The sequence below is a fragment of the Ciconia boyciana genome, chromosome 6 (assembly GCF_034638445.1).
Source record: "Ciconia boyciana chromosome 6, ASM3463844v1, whole genome shotgun sequence".
NCBI lineage: Eukaryota > Metazoa > Chordata > Aves > Ciconiiformes > Ciconiidae > Ciconia > Ciconia boyciana.
In genome coordinates, this window is record NC_132939.1 from 25,279,734 (window position 1) to 25,295,302 (window position 15,569).

Below are 15,569 nucleotides of genomic sequence, written 5' to 3' on the forward strand. Positions count from 1 at the left end.
TTTCACTCTCTACTGTACTGAGCTGAAGGAAGAGCACATAACTGAGAAGTCGTTGTCTGGCTCCTTCTCAAGGCAATCCAACCAAATCACCTAGTTCCATATTTTTCAAGTGCACTGTCCGCAGGGTAAGATTTGGCACCTGATTTTCCTAAGCAGCTGCACGTTTGCAACTGTCCGTGGAATCAGTGTCTGTAGTGTCTTGAAAAATGTGCCCAAAATTAGAGGATTTTTTTAAAGCCAGAAAATTACTTCATTTCCTTATGGGATGGCAAAGGAAAGTAAGCATAATGATACAAATACCTCTCAGTTTATTCTAAAATGAATAGCTTATATCTTAACCAAAGAGCCATGAGCATTTCAGATTAAGTGTAACACAGAAATTAATAACAGTTGCTGTTCAGGGCCCAGTTTCCTACATTGCCATTGCATTAGCAAATTCACTTCACATACAAAGGACCTTTGTCTTTTCTCTTGGTATTTTCATAGTGGCACTACTTTGTCACTGGATAATTCTCAAATGATAGGATGAATAACTAGATATGGATGGCACAGTCCAGTCTATTAAGGCCAGTTATTTCCTGTATCTAACATAAATCATTCTATTTGATATTTACCACACATTCTGGATCCAAAGCCTCCTGAGATGCGGGCTCATAGTATAGATGTTATTTTTTGTAGCTTGAGAATCTTGTCCAGAAGGCTTCCTCAATGGAAGTAGAGATATTTAGGGGTAATGCTATCTAAAATGTTAAGTAAACAGTTTATCCTTCCGATCTGCATGCAGCAAAAAATATGTGTTTATGATTTTCATTTGAGTTATGTCTATCCTAGAAATTAGCATTGAGGAAGACCCACAAAAATAACAGCATAAGGTAAGGTTTTATCTTGCATCTGGCCCCACATACCATTGTCATGGTTTATGAAGCCACGAATAAATCTCCGTAGATCATTTCCCAGGCAGAAAACTTACCTCAGGAAGAACAGAGCTCAAGCTGCCTCCTTTGTAGTTTTGCAGGAGAATCGGGATCAAAGGTGGGAGCAGTTGGCTTTGCATGCAGAAGTGCAATAGAGATCATAGCTGTACTGCAGCACATCAGTACCCTTCCCTACAGGTTACACCTTCTGATGTCAAGTCTGGTCTTCACTGAATGGGGCCTTCAACAAATTCATGTCACTCCTCACAAGAATAGAGATGTAAACCAATCATCTGGCCAAACTCCAACATACATAGTAATATTTTATTGGGTAAACTGCCCTGGACTTTCAGCATTTTTCATCATTACTTGTCTTAAAGGCTGTGTATCTTTGAACGGTGTTGAAGGTGCTGTCGCATTCAGCACTAGAAGTGGTATCTTAGTTGTTTAAAAAAGCAATTTCACTGAGCTAAGTAATAAAGTGCCAAAACCACCCAAGGACTTCAATGGAATCAGCATAAAACCTGTGTGAAGCTGAAAAGCAGAGGGTAATTTATGAAGGCACAGCAATTATCAGAGATAGGATTCTGTCAAGGGCATAGGTGCAAAACAACTTGACTCATATGGGAAATTGCAAGACTGCCTTTAATGACCACAAAAGGTTAGGACCTTTGTTCTATATTTCTGGAAATATGGGAACTCTGGCAGAGCAGCAGCTGTTTGGTAAAGGTAAAGAATTAAGGTAAAGAATCAGAGTGATTTCTTTGATAGAAAGACATTGAAAAGATGGAGAGAAACCATGCACACAAAATAGCTTATGTAAATTGCCTCTGGTGATGCTTCAAAATGCAGCCTAGGTGGATTAATCAGTGTTAAAAGAAATAGCCAGCAGAATAAAAATTGCTGTGATGTGTCTAGACTTCTCTTCAGGGAAAGAATATTTTGGTCCTGGGCCATGTCTCTTGATTTGTCTATGGAGTTACAGGATCAGCTATCATTAAGCACTGTTAAAAGATGAAAAGCTCAGTTCGGAAGCTCGGAACTTGGATCTGGCAGGAGGATGAGTGCCAGGTTGCTGGATTTCTGGAGCCAGTTTTCAAAAGCATCTGGAGTAGGTCATTAAATTTATCCCATGTGGACAGCTGTTTGCATCAACCTAATAGTGATGACTATATCCCTGTGGTTTTGTACACCTGATTGAAATATGTTTCCATTAAGTATTATCTGATAGCAGTGAGGACTTAATATTCCTGTGATAAGACTACTGGAAGATGTTGTCCTTTACCCTACTCCTCTTGGAGCCATATGTTTTATGTATCATTTTGATTAATCAATATGTATGAAACAGCAGCTCTGACATGACTCTAATTAAAACAGTAATATGAGACAGATTCTCATTTGGCATAAGTGGGTGCAGCTCTGTTGACTTCAGAAAAGTCACCCCGTATTCTTACCAGAGCAGCATCCAATCTCACAGTGAGATTGGCGTACAAAGCCAAAGCAGGCTGAATCAGCCCTAGTATGTCTCAATCGAGAGCTCACCTGTGAAATAGTAACAAAGTCCTGAGGGCACATATGTATGGCATCCTTGGAAAGTGTTATATGCTCAGCCAGGTGGCATTAAAGATGATCTGCCATCAGCTAAGAAAAGCATATTTGTTACCCAGTTGATACTCCTTTCCTTGTCACTTATATTATTTCTGTCCTATTTTTTCAATAATAAAATTTGATGGAAACAAGTATCTCCAAATTAAAGTCATACTATATTATAACTGTGTTACCACTGTAGGTAATAACTCCAGTGCATAAACATTGATTTTTTGGAGCTTGAAGAAGAGGTAGCTCAGGCCATGGGGAAAATACTGTGGAGCCTTTCATCTCATGGTTAGGTTACTAGACCAGCACTAAGGTATGTCAGTTCTTGCCATCTGATAAATGATTTATAGTCTGCATAAAATTAGCTGGTCATCTCATTGCATTTCTACAAATCTAGAGATTGCATCAGAAAAACTGGTATTAAATGGGTCTCTAACAGGTAGCCTTGCAAGGAATGAGAGTTGATGCAAAGATTAAAGTCTCTTGTCACCTTGAGGTCATGATGAGGTAAATTGTTCAGGGCCTGATTTGGAGCAAGTCTGCAATGTTGTATGTATTTAGGCTCCACAAGGAAACCAGCTTGAGACAAGCCAGATGACAATGACTAAAGCAGTTTGTAGGGGTGTTAATTTATTGTTTACATCTTTCATGAAAGTGGAAAGAGTTGTTATAAAGTTCCAACTATTCCAGATAGAGATAAAATCTTTAAGTTGTTGAGCTTAATCAAAACTCAAAAATTTGGGAATACTGAATTAAGATTGCAACATAAAATATAGTCTCTCTGTGTATCATGAGATATATATAGGATAAACTGAACTGGGATATCTTGTTCAATTTGTGTTCAGTCAGACACATCCACATCTGCATCCTCACTTAAAGTCAATGAAGCAATGCCAGCCAAATCTGCCACTCTTAGTTTGTGGTCCTTTCACTTGGCTTTGTTGTAGACTGCTTTGCATTCTATGGAACAAGCTACATTTGCAGCAAATCAGTTCAATTCCTCTTTAAGTCTTTGCTCATTTGTTGTTATTACACAACTTCTAGCTTTGTCCATTTTTTATGATTTAGTGCTGCATCAAGGTCGTAACAGTAAATTTATGTCATGGTAAGCTTAATTTCATGCTTCCAGGTTGTCAAGTAAAAAGAAGGTCATCACAGAAAGAAAGGAAAAGTGGGTGAAGGCAGAATCTCTTTTTTCATAACAGTGTTACAAAGATGTTATTTTTCATTACTATTTTCTCTATGCAACACTTTAAAATGCAAGCAGTTCTGCTTGATGACAGTACTGTGAAGAGATTCAAGATGGCAGCTGGAAAAAAATCCCTATGTCACGCACCCGCATAACAAATTTGTGTTTGCTTTTTATTTTTCACTGGTTTTCTTTGATGTAAAGTGAAATTGTTTAGACTGAAAGTACCAGTTGCTTTTTGCATGGAAAACGGAACTGAGGAAATGCAGAGTAGGTCTTGCCAAGAAAGTTCAATTTTTAAAAATTATTCCAGACAAATTTGCAGAGGTATAAAAGTCTCTCTTCTGTAAAATTGTTAGATTGTGTGTCATATTGTGACTGCAAAATGTTGAAGCTGTTCATATGTTGCCCACTGCCTATATCTAGGGACATTCAGAAGGGCATTTCACAGTTTTTCTGGATTCATTGTTTATCCTTGAATGGATTTGATTTGGGGAAATTGGCTGAGTGTAAAATCTAGCCATCCCTGACCTTGCATGGAAGTGTGTCTTAGTCTGTTCTAAAATAAAATCCTAATTAAACAAGAGCTGTTACAGAATCACAGTTCGTAGAACCTACAAGTGGGGACAAAAAAAAGAGTCAGAAATCCTGCTAAGTGGTCTTTGAGGAGGCTGATTCAAAACAAATTATAAAAAGCGTCATGGGGTCTCATTCTCTTATCTGCTTATACAAGTTTTGCATTGTTGTTATTGCACCTTAGTAACACTAGATTAAAACTGGTGTAAATAATTAAGAATCAAGTTCACATCACTTCAAGATGCCCTGGCAAAGTGATGTACCTATGGCTATATATTGCAAGATGAAGAGGGGAGGTGAAAGGCATGGAGTGATAGTTAACTTTAATGGTTTAGCTGTGAGAGGATATTAGTACCTAGATCTCTGTATGCGTGCACACACAAACATATGCATGCACACTTTAAATTGCAAACAGAAAAAGAAGCAGCTTCAGAAGACAGTACCTGGGATAGAGTCTTGTGGAGTTTGCCAAGGGGAGCATCTCTCCTCTACCTAGCTGCGAAGCTGCTCTGTTACAGGTTTGCTCTGCAGGAATCGGGTCAGCCCAGGCTGCAGCAAAGGGAAGGTCACTTACCACCAGCAGGGTAAGGAGGGAGTCTGCCTTTTGCTCGTGTCTTGAGTAAGGACTCAGTGTGTGCTGGCAGCAGGGAAGATAGAGGCACCCCATGGGCTGTGCTCTCAGTGCAGGAGGAAGCAGAAGGTGGACACAGCTGTATCTAGATTTCTTTAAAAATAGTTGGGGATAAATATGGTTAGGGAGAGAAAGATGAAGGCAGCAGGCTGATTTGCAGTATTTATGAAGTCTTCATGAGGCCATCAGAGTGAGGGGAGCTGCAGATTCTTTGTCCTCAGCCAGTTAGTGACAAAGTTACTCTTCTGAGTGCCGTTTTCCATGGATTATTATGGTAGGCTACACTAGATAGTAATGCTAAGAAGCCATGGCTGAGACCAGAATCCAGTTATGATGAGAAAGAAGAGTAGACCAAGACTTTGATCCAAGGAAAAGAGAGACATTACTGAAGAAAACGGTTATGGAAAAAGACAGAAATATTTGAACAGCTCTTGAACATTATATTAACTCAAGAGAAAAAACAAAGACATTAACTCTTGTGAAAGGAGACAGCAGCAGGCCTTTAGGAATGTTAGACTAAGTTTGCATAGCCTCTACCTTTTTTTTGCAGGTGAAAAATCAAGTATTGCTGATGCGGGACTGATTAAACTTCATGACTGAGATCACTGAAATCAACAAAAAAAAATCTATTCTACAGATATTCCTGACTACCAAGAGGTCGTTCTTTTTGTCTCTACTGTGTTCTGAATGGTGAAGGTGGGGTGCTTACAAGGGAGCTGAACAACTAGAGAGTCTTTTCACATCCCTCTTTCCATTTTAATATTTCTCATTTTCCAGCAGGGAAGCAAATGTGCTGTGCAGGCAAACTGAAAATGAGCATGTGCAAAACTGTTTGTATTTGACTCTTGAAAAAACTCCTTTCAAAAATGGAAACATACATACCATGACGCTGGGAAGAAGGGAAAAGGGAGAGTGAGAAAGTGGAGAAACACCTTATATTGGACCTTTTATTAAGAAAGGTGTAAAAACACTTTCCCCATAGACAAGTTAGTTCAGTCATTGGACTCGCCAAACTCTTTTTGACTACTATGTTTTACCAGCTTTGGAAATAATGCTTCAGCAATACCCAACACAGGTGATATTATCAGAACTAGATAAACCCTCCCAAACACCTCTTGCATTAATAAAAGAATTGCAACAAATGTATAGTAAGAATAGGGCTACAGCAAGATTTTAGGCAGCAGGGCTTGCCTACTTCTTCCCCAACCTCTACTCATCCACTCCTGCAGCCTGAGCAGAGGCAGTGGCTCCAGCAACCAGTGCAACTCAGGCTTATTAACCTTCAGCTGGTGTCCCACTCCAAGGACGGGAAGGACAGGCAGTCTTTTGTCCTTCTTTTGTTAAAGCTACTGCCAGAAAGCTGCTCCTGCACCACTCAGTTTCTACCCGCTGTCATAGAAAAATGTCATATAAAGGAAACAGCTGCTTTCTTACCTTCTGCCTCATACTTGGGGGGAGGGGGAGTTATTCGCTGTCCTGTTCTTCTACCTTAAAAAAAAACGTTTCCCCTGTCTCTCCACATGTCAAAATTGGACTTTTTATCCGCTACTGTACATAGAAACGTAATATTTCTGTTTGCAATTCCAATTTCACAGTTGAGCAGGATCTGCAGAGACAGAGAATTCTAATAAAATTGCAGACACATTTAATGCAATGACTGGCAGATGGAGAAAGGGTTTGCGGCAGCTCCATTTTTCTGATTATGTTAACAAAACATGGCATGTGCTTTTCTAACGCATGGACAACGGTTTCATTTACAATTTAAATCTGATGACTGAAACAGTCATTAGATGACTTTTTTGGAGAATGTGTTTACCACCTGAATGATCTAATAATACAGAAATAGTTCTTTTTCTTCCCTCAAATTAACGTTCCAGACTTGAAGTTTAATGAAGTTACACGGGGTAATTTCAAAAATTGTCTAAGTGCAACAATGCAATTTTGGTAAATTACTTATGCATACTTGATTCAGCAATTAGAAGACAGTAGCCTATTTTGAGCCACACTAGGAAGTCCTTTAAATACAGATAGGTATTTCAGAGCACTAACGGAGTAGGCGGATAGTACTTATAGAAAAGATGAAGAATCTCTGCAAAGCCAAGTACACAGGCTAATGTGTAGAGTTTTCAAAATTTGTTCCAAACAGTTTATTTATATGAAATTAGTTTGGGAGTCTGGACATTTGAATAAAATCTGCCTAGCTAGCTAATGCCTCTTATCAACCTAGTATCACAGGTCCTGGATCAAACATTCCGAGTTTTCCTGATGCTTGAACTTAGTTGTGTCAAATCTGACCTGTCTGATGTGTCAGTGCTCATTTACACATGTTGTGAGGTTTGCTGGAATCAGAAGTTGGCATGTGTATCCTCTCCAGTTCTGTTACCCAAAACAAATTCCTTCTTTTAAGACAGAATTCTGATTATTCATTGGACAAAAGTATCAAATGTCAGTGAAAGAGGAACTGGAGGAAGCACTGAAAGTCAGGCTGCACTGTCTGGGTCAGGCAAATGCAGACCTTGGAGAAAACATATGTGTGTTGGGTTTTGTTTGGTTTTTTTTCCTTTGGTTTCTCTAGCTGAATCAAAGCTCATTTTTAATGCAAGTTTAGAAACCAAGTGGAAATTACTTCAGCTGATTTTAGCTGACCCCTGGTGAGCCTCAATCATTTAAGGTTACAGGGGAGTTATCATGTGATTTGCCATGTGATTTATTCCTATAAATTCTCATCAGGTCTCCGGATGACTGAAAATGTGAAGATAGTCCTTGAGGCACAGTTTAACTGGTGGTGCTGAAAGTCTGCGTTATGATCCCTCTCATTTATAATCTCATCCTTTCTCCCTTTCATTCCCAAATAACACCGCTGCCGCTGCGGTGAGGCTAGCTAAAGTCTAGGAGCATTATCCTATATTTCTAATTAGTGGCCTTTTAATAATGGCACAGAGGAGGTAAGGGAAATTTGCCTTACTTTTATTCAGTCTGGCCTCACCCTAGGCTAACACATAGGACTTCAGTTTCTAGCGCTGCCAAGTCTTACATGAAAAGCATTTGAAACTATATGGATTGCAGTTACCAAGGAAATGCCTTACTGAAAATAGCTCCTGAAACACTACAGACCGCTAACACCATCAAAATAAAAGCAGGAATCATCAGCAGTGATTCACAGGGCCTCATCATCGCTCTCCAAGCCAGGACTGTTTCACCGCACCCCCGCTCCCTTCGTTTGTCAGCAGGGCCATGCTGGAGTCACAAAGCGGTAGACATATCTTTTGATCCCGTCCTTAATCCTCCCCGCCTTTTTCTTTCCTGGTGTGACACTGTCAGGCAACTCTTCGTTTCTCTTCTGTAATCACAGTTCTGTTCCCTTTCCATGCCTGTCTCTCCTCATTATGGAGCAATCCTCCTGCTGTCCTCCCAGCCACCAAAGTGCAGCAGACAGAGCTGGCTCCTGTGACACTTTGGTCCCTCACTGAGCACAGATCAAGTTGATGCACTCCCTGTCTTTCCTGGCCTTTGCATGTTATCCAGAAAAGTAGCTATCTAAACATTGCACCTTCTAATTCAACAAATCTGCTTCCTGTGGAGGAAATTTAGGAGTGTGTTGCAGCAATTTATGCCAGCAGTTGAGGAGGTCAGCTAGCAGAGCTGGCATAAACTGGCAGCAAAATAGGCTTGAGTGCTCTGAAGCAAAAAGCCAACCCTGACTGATGTGGAATCTGTATAACCAGTTTTACACCTATGCCACCCCTCCCTGGGAGTCCTTTGTACAGTGTGAAAATCAGGAATTAGCATGGTATAGGTGTTCATACATGCCAACCACGCTCTAATGCCAGAAGCTGCACACCCAGGCTGCCTAGAGTCAGAGGAACATGGTGTCCCCTCCTTCAAGGTCTGTGCTGGGCACAAGCACGAGGGGACTTGACTGTTGGGCTGTGAAGTCCTGTCAGTGCACTGATTTGAGTACATTTTTCCACTCCCATTAATCACATGAAGACACAGGAGGAAAGTCAGCTATGATCTGTGGCATCATGCATCTACAGAAAAAAGCAGCAGAGAAATCTAGGCTCTTGGATTACTTGTACTGATTTCAGAGAGATTTATGCCAGTGGGTTTTCTGTGAATAGGGGGGATATATGCCTACCAGCAGCCAAAAGAAAGCGAGGAAAGCTTCTGGCTTGGGAACTGAGCAATTCTGAGAAAAAGCACTGATGAAGGAGGGATGTGGTACCAGGAATGCTATTTCTAGCGTCACTTTCCAGAGTAGGAAAAAACTGACATTTAAAACTGACAAAACCTGACTTTAAACTGACATCCAAAGCTTGTAGCTCTGAAGAATTCTTTTAAATGGTGTTTCAGAGAAGATTGTGAGATGATATTGCAGGTTTCCACTGTGCGCTGTAAAACAATGAGCTAAATACCAGCAGCACAGCAACTCTGGGGGTAAATGTTGCAGCTCACACGTAGCATAGGATATCTAATCCTGTTTTTCCTGAAAGAGGGAAGTTTTATAGTATCCCTCAGTAGAAAAAGAAGTAGGATGCACCTATGCCAAACATAAAGAGCTTTTTTATTGAGGATAAGTTTGTAACTTTCTGTATCTTTCAAATTGATTAAAATAGGTTGCAGTGTATGATATAAAATTATATATGGTTACCATGCATGAGAGAAATTACATAATACATTACATAATCTTAAAAACACTGCAATCTGATTTTCTAGAACTTCCAGGCAGAAAAAGTCCAAGACAAAAAATGACTGAAGTACGTTCTGCCACAAACTTTTATTTTCACCTTTTTTGTGTGCTGTTTTTCTTTCTGTTTGGGCTTTTGGCTTTGTTTTTTGGTTGGTTGGTTTGGTTTTTTTTTTCACTTTCACAGCATAAACAGGACTAGAAATATCACTGGACTTTCTTTTTATGAAATTTTCATTGTTGTCAGGCTGACAGTTTAGGTATCTCTGAGCTCTTAAATTGAACTGAGCCAGAGCTTTTGAACTCACCTTATCATCGTGCGTGAAGTGGTACAACCACCTCCTTGTTCCAAAGACAGTCAAATTTTAAGCCATGGGCTGCCCTGTTAGTCTTTTTCCCACCCTTTCCAAGGTAAGGCTGAAGTAAGAATACTCCCTCTTGATTTTCATTCTTCTTAGGAGTTTACCTTCTTCCTGGACAATCTGTGCTTATCAGCCTTGCCTGTAGGATGTGATCAGCAAGGCTTCTGGCCATACCTACCTAGATGTAGCACTTCTGTAGCATTTACCCTGAGGCAGTGTCTAAAGATGAGTTTTCTCCATCTCAGAAATATTTTATGGGTTTTCTTAAGGGAGGGGGAACATGATTTTGAAATGTATTGTTTTCATCTTATGCAAAGTTCACCCTGACAGTCGGCTGGTAAGGATCAAAGCTTCATATGGCACATTGAAAGGTCAAAGCATGTATTAAATTGTGCACTGAAAAATCAAAGCTTTGTAATTTACAGGCAATAGCTCAGAAATTCATACTTGAGGAGCAGGGTCAAAAGAAAGCTCTTATCCCTCTTAATTCAGTTGGCAGCACATTTCCCTTCTGTGTCATAGCAGTGCCTCCTGCTGCTGCTGTCATGCTGGTCTGTTGATGTTTCTCCTAAAAATTTCAGGGCATGTAAGGCTCCATGCTCTCAGTCTGCCTCCTGCTAAGGCACACCTGTTTCAGGACTTAAGAAAAATGTACTTTTGGAAATGTTTGACAGCAGTTTTTCTGTATCTCAATATCCTCTTGGTAACATGGATGAAATACTGTCCTTCACATGAAGTTTGTGAGGATTATGTTTGCAAATAAGCTGTTGCATTTTTTGAGATCTCTTTGTGAAAGATGCCAATTATACATTTACTTTATCCATGTATACAATAAATACATTATAAACACTAGCAATTCTAAATTAAAAAACTCGTTTGTAAGTAATACTGATTTGCTTCAAAAATCAGCCTCCAATACCTGACCTGATTGTAAAATTTTTACAGGATAATGGCTTATTGCAGCCTTGCTGACACAGAAGAGTTACATTGTTTTAGTTACAACCTGGGCATGGGAGTAACCTTTCCCCAGTTACTCGGTGCATACTTTTGTGTCATTGCAGTTCCGTTTCTGTCCTGCCACAACATGGAGATGTCTGTAAGCTCTTGATACTCCTGGCAAAGTGTAGACTATTGGAGACAAACCAGAGGAAAGCAGTAAAAACAAACAGAAGACTGGAAAAAATTATCTATGAGCAAAGACTGAAAGCTGGAGTCTCCTCCTTCACCTGAGGAGGAGAAGACTGAGCAAGACCTGCTAATAGTCTTCAGAGACAGAAATGTCTGTTCTCTAAAGGAAAGGAAGAACCCATTCCCTTTTTTTCCTAATGGAAGGGGTGATGTCCAAGGCCTAAACTGCAGCAAGAAAGATTCTGGTTAGATGATCAAAACTCCTAACCCTAAGAAAAGGGAAGTACCAGAATAGATAGCTCAGGGACACTGCAGCTTCTCCTTCATTAAAAGTCTAAGAACATTGTCCCATGTCAGGAGCATAGAAAATGATGCAACAGGGAACTTTCTAAGCCAATTTGTCTGTTATTGCTGTATACTCAAGGCACTGCTTCTCCCCTGTTTATGCTTCCAATATACTGGGAAAACAGTTTTCTTCATTCCAAAATGACCAACCACAACTCAGCTCCTGCAGCATTAAGCAGAAGCAAAATTTATTTAAACTTGACTGGGAAAAGAAGAAATAAAAAAGAAAGAAAAACAACCCCCTCCTTGTCTAGACAAATAGTCATTATTTGACAGGCATAGTGCTTGGGTTTGAAATGCACAGTAGTATTATCTAAAAGTGAAGTTCCTTTAGCTAGGAGGAAAGGTTGCAGAGTGCCTCCTGACTTCACAAATCATGTTCTTCTCATGTCTCTTGAAAAATCTGTTCTTATCACATCTCAGTTCAGTGAATCACAGCTCTTCCATCCTTCCCTGTTTTCTCCCACTCCATTGTGATACTGAACTCAAGTACAAGACCAAAACAGTTTTGTAATCGTGAAAGAATCACTAATCCTCAAAGTCCCATCCAGTACAGAGTACTTTTGCCTCTTGCCAATGTGGGGGACAGTCTGCCACCACCCTCCTGCAGTGGGACAAAACCACCCACATCCCATGCCTGCCAGCCTGGGTCAGGGCTGCGCTCAGCTCTGCCTCAGTTACATTGGAGCGACTGTGGATTTCATAATAATAAAGGAAATAAACAGGAGGAAGTACTCTTTCCTTCAAGGAGTTTTAAGTAGTCTTGGACCTTTAATCCAGGTCTGGTGTGTTACTGGTAGGAAATGTGTATCACATACTTCCTGCGAGACATCTGGTATTAACCTGCTAGCTGACTATATCCACAGCATCATTCCTCCAGAAGCAGAAGACTGGGTGCCAGTCTCTCTAGAGGCCTGCCTGCTTTACTGAAATGTTTCTTTCCCTCTGAAGCACTATGGAGAAGTGAAGGGGAAGAATTCATATGCCTACAGCTCCTCTTTCTTGCATCCAGTGCAGGGTTTGTGTATCCCATCTCATCAACCATGATTACCTGCTGATGTAGTACAGGGATCTTTGTGCTACTGTAAGGGTGCTCTAAAGCTTATGTATATATACTGCAAGGTTTTATTGTGTCATCCAGGTCTGAAGAATAAGATCACCCTTTTTATCTTTTAAAAATTTCCATGATCTCTCAGGAGGAAAATGCTATGCCACCACGCATTCAGAGATATCCTGTGTTTGCAGGCTAGTTGCCATATAGAGTTCCATATAGAACACAATATTGATTTTCTTTAGATTTACTGTACCGGTCATAATAAGTAGGAAGATACCAACTGGCACAATAAAACACAGAGAAGTATCATGGATAACTAATGTGCACTGTTATATTGTTATATGTTACCCCTTCTGCCAAGGGGGGGGGGGGGGGACTTCCAGCTAGAGAATGCACAAAACATGAAACAACAGGCCTCTAATTTCTATAATATAAATTCCCCTACTGAAATATCTCAACTAATCAGGGGAATAAACACAGAAAACAAAACTCTCTGAATAATTTAAAAATCCATAAGTCTAGAGTGTCAAGGAGCTATCAAGGTGAGCTACTCAGAGGCTGTCAGGTCTAAGAGTAATTCCTACACATCAGCCTCCTAATCTCCATAAGTTGTTTGTGGGAGCTGTGCAGAGGCAGCCTGTCATTGCAGCTGACTCTTACCCCACTTCTGAAGTGAGGAGCTATTAACGCACATACAGAAAGCTGAAACCAGCGTGATATCTCAAGCCTAGGCTGCTCTGTCAGAAAGCAGAAATGCCCCCACAAATCTTTTCTTTTGCCAGCACTGTATTCCACAGGGTGTAATGAATTATTAGCAGGTGGTTTGATCTATATAGATCAACAGCAGAGTATCTGATGATTCATCTGTTCAGGCAGGCAGTGCTCAGTCACTGCGTAAAGTGGGTGCAGGGCAGGGCAGCGGTTAGATCAGGAATCAGGGTCGGTCTTCTCCTCATGTGTTTGCTGAATCACCTTGTGGATTTGAGCTTTGCTTTGTGAGCTTTGCCCTTGGTTCTTTCTTCAATCCCTCTGCAAATAGGGACAAAGAGGTATTTGTGACCAGAAAGCACTGACAGCTTGACGTGCTTTCAGGGAAGTTGAGACTGAGCAAAGGACTGCAAAGCCACCAACCTGCATCTCACTTAAAGTTTGTCGCACAGTTGCAGCCAGCTTCATTGAAGACACAGAAGCCTGGAGCTATGCATGACAGTATATTTCCAGCACATTTACCATCGCTGCATGTGCAAACTGTGTTATGAGTGTAGTATGGTTAGGGAGTGTGGATTAGAAAGAAATGGCATGCTCTCTCAGAAGGGTAACGGTAAATAGCTTTTATTCATTTATTCTTTCTGACATGAAGAACCTGATCTGCAAGCTAACCTTGACAAACTCCTGATCCCCCCTTCTGTTGCTAGTAGCTGAGGAGACCCTTTCGCTCCCCTTTGTTCCTCTTCTCCAGATACAAGAAAGCAGGAAGACAGCAGGGAGAGGCAGAGGAAACAATTATGCCCTGCTGGTGTCCATACTGTCTCACTCTCAGTGAGACCTGCAGCACTCAGCACCCATAAACCAGAACACATGTGTGAATCCTCCTGATCAGTGCTCATATGTTGTAACTAAACCATACTGCTTTTTCCCTCTTAAGAAATAAACCACTGATCTTTTGCATTGTTGGGAATAGTGGCATTTTCCTTTGCATTTTGTGGAGCAAGAGAAAGCTTTCGGAGTTTAATGGCAGAGCATTCAGTTGCTAGTGTTGAGGTGTGCACTTACTGTTCAAGTTCTTGTATGTTCATGCAATAAAATTTCAAGGTGCTTCACTGGATATAATAGGAAAAACTATTAGTGGTTTTAGGCATAACTATCATTTTAAATTTAATGTCCTGCATGCTCAACCTCACACTGCTCGCTGAGATTAATATACCTTGTATTGAGTATTAATTAAATTCTGAAACAAATTATTGTCTACCAAGGATCTCACAGTTGTCACTAACCAACTTAACTGCATTGATGAACACAAAGGACGTAAGAGAGCACAATCAGGAAAATCACCTTCTCTATAAGCTGTAGAGGGCCCATGGGACAGATGGATAATTTTGACTGAATTAGGCAGAAGGGAGTAGGGAATGCAAAGACTAATCAATTTATTATAATATTAAGCTTATGTGGTTCTCATATTTTCCCCATTCCTGTAGGAAGGGGGTGCTTTGAGTGAAACACTGTGAGACTAGTAGTCACCTGTGTTATTTTGGTATCACAGCAGAGAAGCCAAGTACAGCATGGATGCTCAAGTTTGAATCCCTCCCTCATCCCTCCTCAGCTAGATTTGAAACCTACTGAAGTGAAAGAAAAGCCTTCATGCTGCTACCTGTACCCTGCCCACCTATAGTTAAACAAACCTTTATACCACTGAGGTTGTCCAGACACTGTATTGTTTCCAGATAAAGCTCATTTGCAAATACATTGCAAATTTTTTTCAGAACAAATAGAAGGAGGCATGGCTCCTAAAACTGTGTAGTAATACCAAGAATGTTTTCCATTAACAGATAGAAATAATGGAGCAGAGGATGGAAGGGATTTGTGTATGTAGTAGTCATTTACAAAATAATTTCAGGGTGCATTCTCCTCAGTGATCTCAGCTTAAGTAAGCGCAGGAGCCAAAGGATTTAGCTCAGAGGTGCAGTTAACAAGCATTCCTAAAGATATTGCGCCAGACTGCAGCGCCTGCCAATTAACTATTATCAATTGAGAAAAGGAAATAAGTTTCTATTTTGTCTAGTGAATGAAATGAGGGGCTGAAGCAACCATTTTTATTGCTGTAGTTATATGAATAATATCACATAAGCCAGTCAAAGTGAAGAAAATTATCTCTCCATTTTCAGTCACCAACTGTACAATGTTCCTGGTTTTTAACAACTGACTCAATCCTGTTTCACTATTGCAAACATGAACTAGATACCAATTGATTTTAAAAATGAATGTGCTATGATTCAACTATAGCTGCAGGGCAGTGAATCAAAACTACTCACATGCTTGTGACTCTCTGTCGCTGTAGTGGCTGAATCCCTACAAAGAAGATATCAGCTC